At 41.1% G+C, this 13,540-nt stretch overlaps 1 protein-coding gene across 2 annotated transcripts in view; it reads right to left on the bottom strand.

Annotated features, from left to right (window-relative positions):
- The window catches only part of OSBPL8 (oxysterol binding protein like 8), a 411,605-nt gene that overhangs the window by 148,783 nt on the left and 249,282 nt on the right, over nt 1-13,540 (bottom strand). The gene's annotated exons all lie outside the window — the stretch shown is intronic.

The raw sequence follows: 13,540 nt of genomic DNA, 5'->3' as shown, positions 1-13,540 counted from the left end.
TGAGCTAAATTTTATTTTTACTCTCCCATAATTGCCCACTACAGCCATAGCAGCCGTCTTTTTTTTTCCGTGGGAGGTCTTCTCTCTTTTGACTCTCCTTGGAAAACATTTTGTGTATGCTGTTTCTTGGTTACGGCAGTAGCCTCATTTATTCAGAGGAGTGGCATTGGGTTGGTAATCATCACTACACAGGTGGCGTGTGGTGGAAGTTTGGCCGTTTCTTTGTTTTGCACCCATGTGTTAAAACCCAGCAGCCTTGCTTCTCCCAGTTGACGTAGGTATTCCTCACTGTGTGGAATACCTTCTCCTCCATCACACATTGTGGTTCCTCTTCCAGGCTTGTGCGTCACTACAGGACTACATAGGATTCATCATAATAGGCCAGAGCTTCGGCAAATTTAGAAATACTTACAAGGAATTTACGAAAAAAATGTATAAAACATAATAGGTTGTTTGGAGAAAATTTACACATAAAGACATGGGGCACTGCTAAAAAACATTATGTCAAAGGGAACCATTAGGTGACCCTCACTTGGGATACTCGGTAATCATTCGATTTTATAAAGGGATACATACTTTAAAGTTGAACTCCAGGCAGAGATAAAGGACAGAAATGAATGCAGTTCTGTAATCATTATCACATTATTGAATGTAGGCAGTTTAAAGCTGGCCATAGATGGTACAAATTCAGCAGGGACCGGCTGAGATTCGAACCATGTACGGGTAAGGCTGAACGTACCCAATTTTCTCAATCGATCAGCTTGGGTACAACCAGCCTTTTGAATTTTACATGCGATTACTGCTAATGGCTATTATAGACGCTAGCAGTAATCACTGTATTCTCCCATTGGGGGCGGCTTCCCCCGCCAGAAGAACATAATGGCTCCACGGGAGGGATTCCTCCCATCAACACTGACTGCATTAATGGGGAAATCAAGGTATTTTCTTTCTTGCGGAGGACAATATGGTACTTCTTAACTGTAAGTTGTGTTATCCATCTGGATGTGCTGCATGGCAGAGCTGAGTAAATCTTAGAAAAAAAAATGCTTTAGCATTGAAAACAGAATGCCGCACTCTAAAGGTTATTGGATTACAATACAATTACAAAAATATCACAGGTAACAAGAAACTCTGGGAAAAAATATGCAGTGCTCATTCCAGTGGCAGGTATATATAAATAATACTGACAGATAACATATCTTGCCAAATCCACTAGAAGCATATATTACCTTGGCTAATGGGCAGATGGGCTCACATAGCAAAACACTGCCTAAGTGAAGCACCTAAGCAGAAACCTCAACAAGACGAATCTAAGATTACCTTCCCCTCCTCCTCCGAGGTTTCAAGACATCAAACTCCTGGTACGACAGCTAGGGTTTGTTCAGATGTACATTATTTATCACAGCAAGCCTCAAATAAACTTCTTTGGAAAGAAAAACTAACATTCCTCTTCCAGCAACAGAGTCCGCTTTCATTTTTTAAATGCAAAGAAAAAATGTGATTGCTGTGGAAAGTACCTCGATTTTTAGTCATGAAAGCTTAAAAATGCTATACAGATGGAATAGTTAAAATATCATAACGAACAGAGCACAAACAAATACAAGAAGCAATATCTATAACTAAAGAAAGTTAGGATTTGAAAATGGTTGTTGGTCTTAGGCCTCATGTACACTGCTGCTGGTAAACGGACGTTTAGGAGAAGTTGGGCGTTTTTTTCAGCTAACCCTGAACTCTCCTCTATGTTATCTTATCAGTACATGTACAACTGAGTCGTTTAAAGTCCTTTCCAGGCAGTTAAAGTTAGAAGAATTTTTTGGAAAGGATGGATGTTCAGAGGCATTTGAAACGCCAAATGCCTGTAACAGCTTGAAAGTGCGTGTAAACGCAGTAACTCGCATTTAGCCGCATTTCGTTTACAAGTGTTTTTGATGGAGATACTTTTTTGACCATTTGCAATGTAAAAAACACTTCTAAACGCAAAACGCGTCAAACTGCGGCATGTAAACGCAACACAATGGACGTTTTTAAATGTCGGTTATTAGCTGTCAAGTTCCATTGCTCAGGAGAGGTTTTAAAACGCCCTGTGTACATGAAGCCTTAAGGCTGATCATGAACACTGGGATGTGTGGGAAAGACCAAAACAGCAAATATGTAATTCCCATATATTCTTGCATAATAATTGCAAAGCATGAACATTTACAGTATCTCACAAAAGTGAGTACACCCCTCACATTTTTGTAAATATTTTATTATATCTTTTCATGTGACAACACTGAAGAAATGACACTTTGCTACAATGTAAAGTAGTGAGTGTACAGCTTGTATAACCATGTAGGCTTGCTATCCCCGCAAAATAACTCAACACACTACATTAATGTCTAAACCGCTGGCAACAAAAGTGAGTACACCCCTAAGTGAAAATGTCAAATTGGGCCCAAATATTTTGTGTGGCCACCATTATTTTCCAGCACTGCCTTAACCCTCTTGGGTATGGAGTTCACCAGAGCTTCACAGGTTGCCACTGGAGTCCTCTTCCACTCCTCCATGACGACATCACGGAGCTGGTGGATGTTCGAGACCTTGCGCTCCTCCACCTTCCGTTTAGGGAAGCCCCACAGATGCTCAATAGGGTTTAAGCCTGTAGACATGCTTGGCCAGTCCATCACCTCTACCCTCAGCTTCTTTAGCAAGGCAGTGGTTGTCTTGGAGGTGTGTTTGGGGTCTTTATCTTGTTGGAATACTGCCCTGCGGCCCAGTCTCCAAAGGGAGGGGAGCATGCTCTGCTTCAGTGCTTCATGTGACAGTACATGCTGGTATTCATGGTTCCCTCAATGAACTGTAGCTCCCCAGTGCTGGCAGCACTCATGCAGCCCCAGACCATGACACTCCCACCACCATGCTTGACTGTAGGCAAGACACACTGGTCTTTGTACTCCTCACCTGGTTGCCGCCACACACGCTTGACACCATCTGACTCAAATAAGTTTATCTTGGTCTCATCAAACCACAAGACATGGTTCTAATAATTCATGTTCTTAGTCTGTTTGTCTTCAGCAAACTGTTTGTGGGCTTTTTTGTGCACCATCTTTAGAAGAGGCTTCCTTCTGGGACGACAGCCATGCAGACCAATTTGATGCAGTGTGCGACGTATGGTCTGAGCACTGACAGGCAGCACTAGTTGATCTATTTCCCAAAAACAACCTCTGGATATGACGCTGAGCACATGCACCCAACTTCTTTGGTGGACCATGGGGAGGCCTGTTCTACGCGGAACCTGTCCTGTTAAACCGCTGTATGGTCTTGGCCACAGGTGCTGCAGCTCATTTTTGGGGTCTTGGCAATCTTCTTATAGCCTAGTGTACAGCTAGTGTACACCTAGTGTAGTGTACAGTGATGGCATAAACATGAAAGCATGGATCCATCCTGCCTTGTATCAACGGTTCAGGCTGGTGGTGGTGGTGTAATGGTGTGGGGGATATTTTCTTGGCACACTTTGGGCCAATCTGAGTATTGTTGCTGACCATGTGTATCCCTTTATGGCTACAGTGTACCCATTTTCTGATGGCTACTTCCAGCAGGATAATGTACCATGTCACAAAGCTCAGAAAATCGCAAACTGGTTTCTTGAACATGATCCCTTGAACATTTACTGTACTCCAATGGCCTCCACAATCACCAGATCTCAATCTAATAGAGCACTTTAAGATTCACATCATGGATGTGCAACCAACAAATCTGCAGCAACTGCGTTATTGCTTTGATGTCAATGTGGACCAAAATCTCTGAGGAATGTTTCCAACACCTTGTTGAATCTATGCCTTGAAGAATTAAGTCAATTCTGAAAGCAAACGGGGGGGGATGGGGGGGGGGATGGGTCCAAAACGGTACTAGCAAGGTGTACCTAATAAAGTGTCTGGTGAGTGAATATTATCTAGTAGGAGTTAGTGACGTTCAACTGGACTTGTTCTGCTGAAGTCGTTTTGTACCTTATCCAAGCTACTTAAATTCTGAGCGTCAGGAAAATACCCCAGCATTTTGATCCACACAGGCAGCGCCAACACCTTGAACCAATCACCATAGAAAGGCAGATATTATGTAAGTACAGAATGGGAGATGTGAAACTTGTGGAACCACACTGTTTTAGTTACATAATTCCATCCTTGGTCTCAGGAAGGCTTCACAGTCAGCAAAAACAAAGAACCATCAAATAGAGGGGAGACTCAGAAAGCATGCAGTAATATAGTCATCCTGTATGTAGCTGAAACTCAAAAAGATGTTTAACAAACATTTTATCACTGTATCCTTCAAGCCCAGCAATACACAGACACAACTTGTACAAAAGACCCAACCAGCCAAATACAAGGGTAGTTGGAATATACAGTGTAGTAGTGAGGAATGCACAGACCTGTACATTGGGGAGACAAAGCAACCTCTTAAAGGAATGACCCAACATAGGAGGGCGAACATATTCTACAGGCTAAGACTCAGCAGTTTTACTAAACATTAAAGCCCATCTCCAGGTGCCCGCACTGCATGGTTCAGCTGCTCGTTTTTGTCCAGGGGAGAGAAAAAGGAGATTTACTTACCCGATTCTCCTAGCACAAGACCTTCGGACAGGCTTCAAAAGAGCATTCGGACAGGCTTTCTTGAAGCTCTCTGAATGCCAGTCAAAGCTCCTGTCACTAAATAAAATTGTTAGCTTACAGGCCTCTTTACACCTTGCGTTTGCTTTGGCTTCGCTTCAAAAAATTATACCCCATGTCATTTTAGTGGTGCTTCAAAGCGTCTTCAAAGGGTACACGGAACTCTATGACAAAGCTCGCTTGAAGCACCTGCAGCTTTTGAGAGGCTTTAATTTAGCTTTAGCTTCACTTTATTTTGGAGAAATTGCAGGTATGAGATATACACACACACACACGCAGGGCATCTGTCAAGCTTCAACAAAGCTTCAAAAGAGCATTACGGAAGCATTACTGAAGCTTCATCAAAACATCATCGAAGCTTCATCGATGCACCATTGAAGCTTCAAAAACACATCATAAAAGCATGTTGAAGCAGTAGGCGCTTTAATGTGTGTTGAAGCCAAAGCAAGTGTAAATGAGCCCAAATAGAAGCCAAAACTTTTCTGGATAATATGTCACTGCTTCCCTTGAAAGCTACGAAATGCTGAGCATTTAGTGCTACTTTAAGCATAGCAAACTACAAAGGGGGTTGGGGGTTATTTATGAAAAGCAAATTCACTTTGCACTACAAGTTGCAAAGTACACTTGAAAGTGCACTAAGAGTGTACTTGGAAGTGCAGTCGCTGTAAATCTGAGGGGCAGATCTGAAATGAGTGGAAGCTCTGCTGATTTTATTATCCAATCATGTGCAAGCTAAAATGCTGTTTTTTATTTTCCTTGCATGTCCCCCTCGGATCTACAGTGATTGCACTTCCAAGTGCACTTTGCACTTGTAGTGCAAAGTGGATTTGCCTTTAGTAAATAACCCCCTATATCACTTATACAAACATTCTAGCACACCAGATGTTGAATATACTGATGATTATGAATTTGTAAAAGAGTTAATGATGTCAGTTGTAGGAACTTGCTCTGAGAGGAGCTAAGGCACATGTTCATAATCACAATTCTTCTTTAGTGGCTTCAGGAATACAAATCACCATAGGTCTTTCACCTTTCATTGTGTTCACAGTTCATATCATGTTCGGTGTGTTCATACATTTTCCAAGAATCTGCATTAGAACTGGATTACAAACAATTTCAAGCCAGCTTCACATTAGATGATTTATTAAAAATCATTAAAAGCTGTAATACATTTAGAATGTACTATTTTTTGGGTCTAAGGACAAAAATATATTTGTTACAATTCACATATTACATGAAATAAACCTACTAGGTATAACTAAGTTCTATAAGAGAAACCCTTCAAACTGCTAACACCTTCTCGTTGCTTACAGTGACATTCTCTGCCAAAACTTCATATAAAATTATTAAACTCTGAGCGAAGCTCTGTGCCAAAGGTGTGCCAGCTCCTACAATTAGTAGAACTAAAATGTACCTCATAAAAGGTCAGCTGTATCCTAAACTAGTATATGAGTCCAGCAAAAACCTGGCTTTTACTGTTGAAATATGGTTAGGAGATAACCAACCAAAACACTCCTTCAACCACTGCAGTTATCAAAATGATAATGTCAAGCTTCTCTGTCAAATTCTGTACAACGCAGAAATAACTGGGAAAATGGATCTGCTGAAGCAGCCATTCTCAACCAGGGTTCCTCCAAATGGTGACAGGGGATCCTTAAACTATGGCTGATTGACCTTCCATTTGATGGTGCCTGCATTGTTTCGAAATCAACACCACATAGCATAACCAGTTGCGTGACAACAATGAACTTCTTAGCTGCCTGTGGGGGGGAATTTTTTTTAAGGGGTTCCCCAAAGACCTGAAATTTATGTCAAGGGTTCCTTTAAAGTAAAAGGGTTGAAAAATTCAAAATACTAACCACAACATACAAGGCCATCTACAACACTGGCATTAACTACATCCCCAACCTCATCTGCAGATATCGTCCTCTCTGCTCCTCCCTAGTACATGCTCACTTCCAGGACTTCTCCACCTCTCCCATCCTCTGGAACACTCTGCCCCAGTATGTCCGGTCAGCTCCTACCCTGTCTGCCTTTAGGTGATCCTTGAAAACTTATTAAATGAAGCCTACCCCTCCTCCACGAAAGAACTGTACCCAAGTCACCTCCATCAGATCATCTCCTGCAGCTATTACCTTTTGTACCACCTCCCACTCACTTTAGATTGTAAGCTCCATGAGCAGGGCCCTCCCATTGCTTCTGTACTAAACTGAATTGTAATCGTACTGTCCGCCTTTGCACTGTGAAGCACTGCGTAAACTGTTGCCACTATATAAATCCTGTATAATAATAATTGAAAACGACTGCACTACAGAGTGTCATCTTCTTAGGGCCTTGTGGGTGATAGTGGAGACTGAGAAGAAGGTTGACCACAGCTATCTCTTAAGTAACAGAAGGAGCAGACAGGTCATTAACTCACTGTTGCCTATCCAAACCAGTATGGAGATGGAGATTAACTGCTACATGCAAGGTTGGCAAGGATGACCTCATCAGCAACAAGGGCAGAAATGTTAATATACATTTGGGGCTATCCATATAAAAGACTTGGTGCAAGCTCAATAATTTGTATCCTTAGTGTTGAGATTTTTTTCTTGCTTACACGTTACATCACAGTCACATGACTTCATCAGGGGAATGAAGTCATGAAGTCTGATTTAATACTTACTTGAGGTGAGAGGCTAGAGAGCATGGGGAGGTGATGTGGGAGCAAGATTGTCACCTATATATTATGAATAATCACCACTAAGGGTGTAGAGATATTGTGCACTACCTCAAAAAAAAGGACTTTTAATATAAGGACTTGTATCAATGGACATGCACCATTATATTGTTGTTTAGATTTTTGTGTTAGGTGTCCAGCCTTGAGACACAAGTTTTTTATGCACTAGGATCACTTTATTACATGTTTTGGATCATTATTTATATTGCATGTTTATACACCTATTTTTTATTGCTGCTGATTTAACACAGTGTGAAGAGTGTGGCGATCGCTGGATGATTAGGGGCATTACAGAGCGATTGCTTTTAGCCTTGAGGTTACACCCAGTAACGTCCAATTGGTTTATGCACTGAAGTCACTTTAAATTTAAATTTATTTTGATGGTTATTTATTAGGAGTGATTAACTAGGTTTACCTATCACAAGAGTTCATGTCACGTAATGGTTAGATTGAATTAACTGTCAGCGCCTCACTACTCTCTAACAATTTATTTATGAATAATCAAGGATAAGCTATTTAAGTGAGGGCGGAAGGCTTGCTATACATTTTTTACCCCACACACAGAGTGGTAGCGCAAGAGTAACACATAACAAATAGGCATTATAGCTGATTTTTTTTTTTTTTTGCACAGTTACATTAGTCTGGCTTGGACCAATTTAAGTACAGTAAATCCTTGTTTTAAGAGCGTTTTAAAAGACAAGCAATTTTTTTTTTTATAAATTTTGACTTGATATACAAGCGATGTCTTGATATACAAGTAGTGTCATGTCACAACTGAGTATAAAAGAGAAGAGAGGCGCCTTTATGTGTAGCAATATGGTTACATTTAATGAAGGTACAACATTTAGCAACTCACATGTTTGATGATTAAAACAGGTACATCTAAGTATGCAGGCATCTGGGGTAAAGCTGTCCACATAGACCGTCCTCCGCACCGCCATCAACGTCATCCCTTCCATGCTGTGCTCCACAAGCGTTTCAAGCCTCGCTTACAGATCGCTCTACTGCAGGGCAGTCTTCCCGGTCATAATTGCAGACTGACAGCAGTGAGAGCCGGCGGTGCGGAGGATGGTCTTTGTGGACAGCTTTACCCCCAGATGCCTGCATACTTAGATGTGTCTGTTTTAATCATCAACCATGTGAGTTGCTAAATGTTGTACCTTCATTAAATGTAACCATAATGCTACACTTAGAGGCGCCTCCCTACTCTTTTATACCCTGTAGCTCCTGCTGGATTTTGCTTCTAATCCCCCGTGGAGGCTGCCATTTGTGGATGGACATTTTATGGTTACACAACCTATCACATTGCTAAAATGTTTTTATATGGACTATAAACTGAATAATTTATGAATAAATGGTTGTGGAACGAATCATTTGGGTTTCCATTATTTCTTATGGGGAAACTCGCTTTGATATACAAGTGCTTTAGATTGCAAGCATGTTTCCAGAACAAATTATGCTCACAATCCAAGGTTTTACTGTATACATACTCTGTACATGGTCAAGGAAAAAGAATTCACTATAGTAGCCGAAATGCCATTCAGAGAACGCCTTGCATTTTTTTCAATGAATGCAATATATTCTCTGATTGGATGGAAGGGAGAGACTGCAACGTTGCCTCTCCACCTCATTTATATTTATAAAGTTGCAACGGTCAGCTAGTATTTTAAAGTGCTTGTAACCCTTACATATGCCCAGTGTTGTGACTAGCCTCAAGTAATACACAGAGATTAAACAAATCCTCCTACATAAGCTCTACCTGTATATCTACAGTCTTCTCCTCTTTACATCCTCTCAAAGCCCAGACTTTAAAAAGCTTGTCTAAGCTGTCAGAAAACAGAGAGCAGAGAGCTGAAATGACACTGCAGAGCTCAGTGAGGACAGTGCCGAGAGCTGATTGGAGGGAAGGGACACCCCCCCCCTTCACACAGCACACAGGAACTGAGCTGAGGCCGTCAATCACAGGCTCTCTGCTGGAGATACCCCTGTCACCTTTTTCTCTTGGTGTCAGGAAAACTTTTCATAAGTGACTCATGCAGATACAGTGCCTTGAAAATGTATTCATACCACCTGAAATTTTACACATTTTCTCATGTTACAACCAAAAACATAAATGTATTTTATTGGGATTTTATGTGATAGACCAACACAAAGTGGCACGTAATTGTGAAGTGGAAGGAAAATGATAAATTGGTTACAAATAAATATGTGAAAAGTGAGGCATGCATTTGTACTGAGCCCCCCTGAGTCAATACTTTGTAAAACCATCTTTCGCTGCAATTACAGCTGGAAATCTTTTTGGGTACCAGCTTTGCACATCTATAGAGTGGGCAAAAACATCATTCTTCTTTGCAAAATAACTCAAGCTCTGTCAGATTGGATAGAGAGCATCTGTGAACAGCAGTTTTCAAGTCTTGCCACAGATTCTCAATTGGATTTAGGTCTGGACTTTGACTGGGCCATTCTAACACATGAATATGCTTTGATCTAAACCATTCCACTATAGCTCTGGCTGTATGTTTAGGGTGGTTGTCCTACTGGAAGGTGAACCACCGCCCCAGTCTCAAGTCTTTTGTAGACTAACAGGTTTTCTTCTCAGATTGCCTTGTATTTGGCTCCATCCATCTTCCCATCCACTCTAACCAGGTTCCCTGACCCTGCTGAAGAAAAGCATCCCCACAACATGATGCTGCCACAACCATGTTTCCTGGTGGGGATGGTGTGTTCAGGGTGATGTGCTGCGTTAGTTTTTTGCCACACATAGCGTTTTGCTTTTAGGCCAAAAAGTTCAATTATGGTCTCATCTGACCAGAGCACCTTCTTCCAAAAGAAATGTTTTCTGTGTCCACATGTGTTCTGTGTAACAATGGCTGTCTTCTTTCCACTCCCCCATAAAGGCCAGATTTGTGGAGTGCACGACTAATAGTTTTCCTGTGGACAGATTCTCCCACCTGAGCTGTGGATCTCTGCAGCTCCTCCAGAGTTACCATGGGTCTCTTGGCTGCTTCTCTGATTTATGCTCTCCTTGCCCAGCCTGTCCGTTTAGGTAGATGGACATGTCTTGGTAGGTTTGCAGTTGTGCCATACTCCTTCCATTTTCAGATGATGGGATTGAATAGTGCTCCTTGAGATGTTCAAAGCTTGGGATATTTTTATATAACCTAACCCTGCTTTCAACTACTCCACGATTTTATCCCTGACCTGTCTGGTGCGCTCCTTGGTCTTCATGATGCTGTTTGTTCACTAAGGTTCTCTAACAAACCTCTGAGAGCTTAACAGAACAGCTGTGTTTATACTGAGATTAAATTACACACAGGTGGACTCTCTACTTATTAAGTAACTTCTGAAGGCAATTTGTTCCATTAAATTTTCGTTAGGGGCATTAGAGTAAAGGGGGCTGAATACAAACGCACGCCATACTTTTCAGATATTTGTAAAAAATTTTGAAAACCATTTAATCATTTTCCTTCCACTTCGCAATTATGCGACACTTTGTGTTGGTCTATCACATAAAATCCCAATAAATTACATTTACTTTTTGGTTGTAACATGACAAAATGTGGAAAATTTTAAGTGGAATGAATACTTTTTCAAGGCACTGTAACAGGGAAGCAGACAGAAATGACAATTACAGCTCTGGATTGAGACAAGTACACACTATAGATTGATATGCTTTGTTCATATTTCATGTCTTAGGTTTACAACCACTTCGACATGAGTTTAGAATTCTTAGCGGAAATGTCTTATTTATCTGTGCATTTTTCTTTATGCACGTCAGTTAAGAGTGGATGTTTACTTTCAAAAACAGATCAAATATATTTGAGTCTTTTAGTGCCAATTCTCTCCAGTGTGTTGATCTGCGTTTTAGCGCAGCTGCAAAATGCAGATAAACAGAAGAGCATCTGAAAAACAATAATTTCCAATGTGTCCTATTCACACCATAACACTGCGCACTGTCAATGAACATCAGCACATGATAAAACGCCACTAAAGTGGATAGAAATGTATATGCATTTTTCATACATTTTAGTGCCAGTCAGTGTATTTGGCCTTAAAATTAGCAGGCTATAAAAAAGAAGGGATACTAAAGCACAGCCGTTACATTAACACCTACTCCTTACATAATGTGTACAGCACCAGACTCTAAAAATACATTGTGTTTCTATAATTGTTTGCCAAAAAAAAAAAAAAAAAAGACGGAACACTTTGTGCTAACCAAGCAATGGACAAAAACTATGAAGTAACCACTGGAAAATTTACATAGAGATGAAAATGTGTGAAAGGCGTAAAATATTATATTCAAAAGCACTAAAAAAGAAATTAACTACATCTACCGTAATGACTCATGTCTTTGACCAGTATATTAAAGGACAATGTACGTCAACTGCAAACATTTTTTGAAACACAAAACTGCTAATAAGCAATATACAAAATTTACACACATATTACAATATACTTAGGGGTCTATTTAAAAAACATTCATTAGACAAAATATCACAAGCATTAGTCTGGTCCGCACAAATTTTACCCTTATGTTCTCTAATACTATGACTTAAGAGTCAATCATAGGGAAATTTTTGCAGCCTGGACAAACATTGCAAGCATTCCAATTTTTAAACCTCTGATGAAGAAGGTATATCCTTTGAAACGCAATGGCTAACTAGGACCCCAGAGAGGTTCCCCTGTTCCGTGGAGCCTGCCAAGACGTTGACTATTGGGCTATGGATGATTCGCACTTTGAACCATTTTTATTTATGTGTTTGTGAGCATAGTTTATGTTGCTTTTATGTTAATAAACGTTGTGGGTACTAGGCTGGTGCACCCTCTTTTGTTTGTTTTTCGTAGTGGCTACAGAACATCCCCAGTCCTAGAGGGCAGCAAGGCCTGGCGCTTATTCCTGAGAAGTGGAGACCACACTAATACTTGACCTAGGCTACACACTATACACAGGGGATTTATTTGCTCTTTTGTGTGAACTCAGAAGGCACCCTGGGGTGCTGGTCTAAGGATTGCTTGCAATTATAATGAATCACCTTTTTTTACCTTGTTTTCCTACTCCTGAAGGCACTCCCCTCCTTTTGCCTGTCCTTCTCCCTACCACCACTTTTTTCATTTCCCTTAGCTCGTAAAAACCCTTTATCTACCATCCACCCTCCTTCACTTTAGTAGGATTACCCCCTCAACTTGGCCCATAATTTACCTAAAAATTTGATATGCATTGGACTCATTCTCTACCCTTGCGGTTCTACCACTCTAAGGGGAACAAGCCGTGGTATCCGATGTCTATCGAATTATAACAAGTACCATTTTCTGTAAATTCATCTGGCTACTGCTAAATTTTTCTGATTGCATTGGAATGTAACTCATTAAAGCAGAGCTTCAGCCCCCTCCACCAAAGCTGCTGACTTTTAATATTAGGACATTCACCTGTCCAGGGATCCCACGATGTCGGTACCCCAGCCGATTTTTCAATCTGCTCTCCAGTGCTGCCGCCACCATTTCTTCTAATGGAAAGAGGCAGTGAAGCCTTGTGGCTTCACAACCAGTTCCCTAATCTGCGCTGCGGTTTCTGAATGGCCCTATGGCAGGGGAAGGAGAAGGGGGGGGTGGGGGTTCGAATGTTCAAGTGACTTTACTGTGGCGAAGTCACCTGGAAGTGGGTACCTGTCAAGAACAGGTACCTGCTCCCCCCTCCCTCCCGAAAGGTGCCAAATGTGGCAGTGGAGGGTGGGAGGAAGCCAACAAGCAGAGCTTTCCTTTTTGGGTGGAGTTTCACTTTTAAGTGAAACTTCACTCTCTCAATCAACATTGACTATTTTTAACCCTTATGCTGCTAGCCTTAGTAAACAGATAGGAAAGTATATTTGATATGCTTGTTTAAAACTTTTTTTACATTTATTCAGTTACTTCCTGCTTTCCATGCCTAGGCAAATGATGTCATACAGCCCAGGAGTCTTCAGGAGGGAAAGAGAGGAGGAGAAGAGAAGAGATTCTCAGCTAACCACACGCATGAGCTAAGGGCAAATAAATTCCAGGAAGAAAATGCTACACAAATCATTTGCCCTTACTCAAGATGGCCACAGCCAGGAATGCCAGGGGAATGTTTTTCAAAGAGATTTCTTAGCAAAATAAAGCATGGAGGCATGGATGGAAGGGGGAGTTTGGAATATTAAAAACT

This window comes from Aquarana catesbeiana, linkage group LG03 (genome assembly GCF_042186555.1).
Source record: "Aquarana catesbeiana isolate 2022-GZ linkage group LG03, ASM4218655v1, whole genome shotgun sequence".
Classification (NCBI taxonomy): Eukaryota; Metazoa; Chordata; class Amphibia; order Anura; family Ranidae; genus Aquarana; species Aquarana catesbeiana.
The sequence above is the reverse complement of the archived record's forward strand: the minus strand, read 5'-3'. Positions and strand labels throughout refer to the sequence as shown.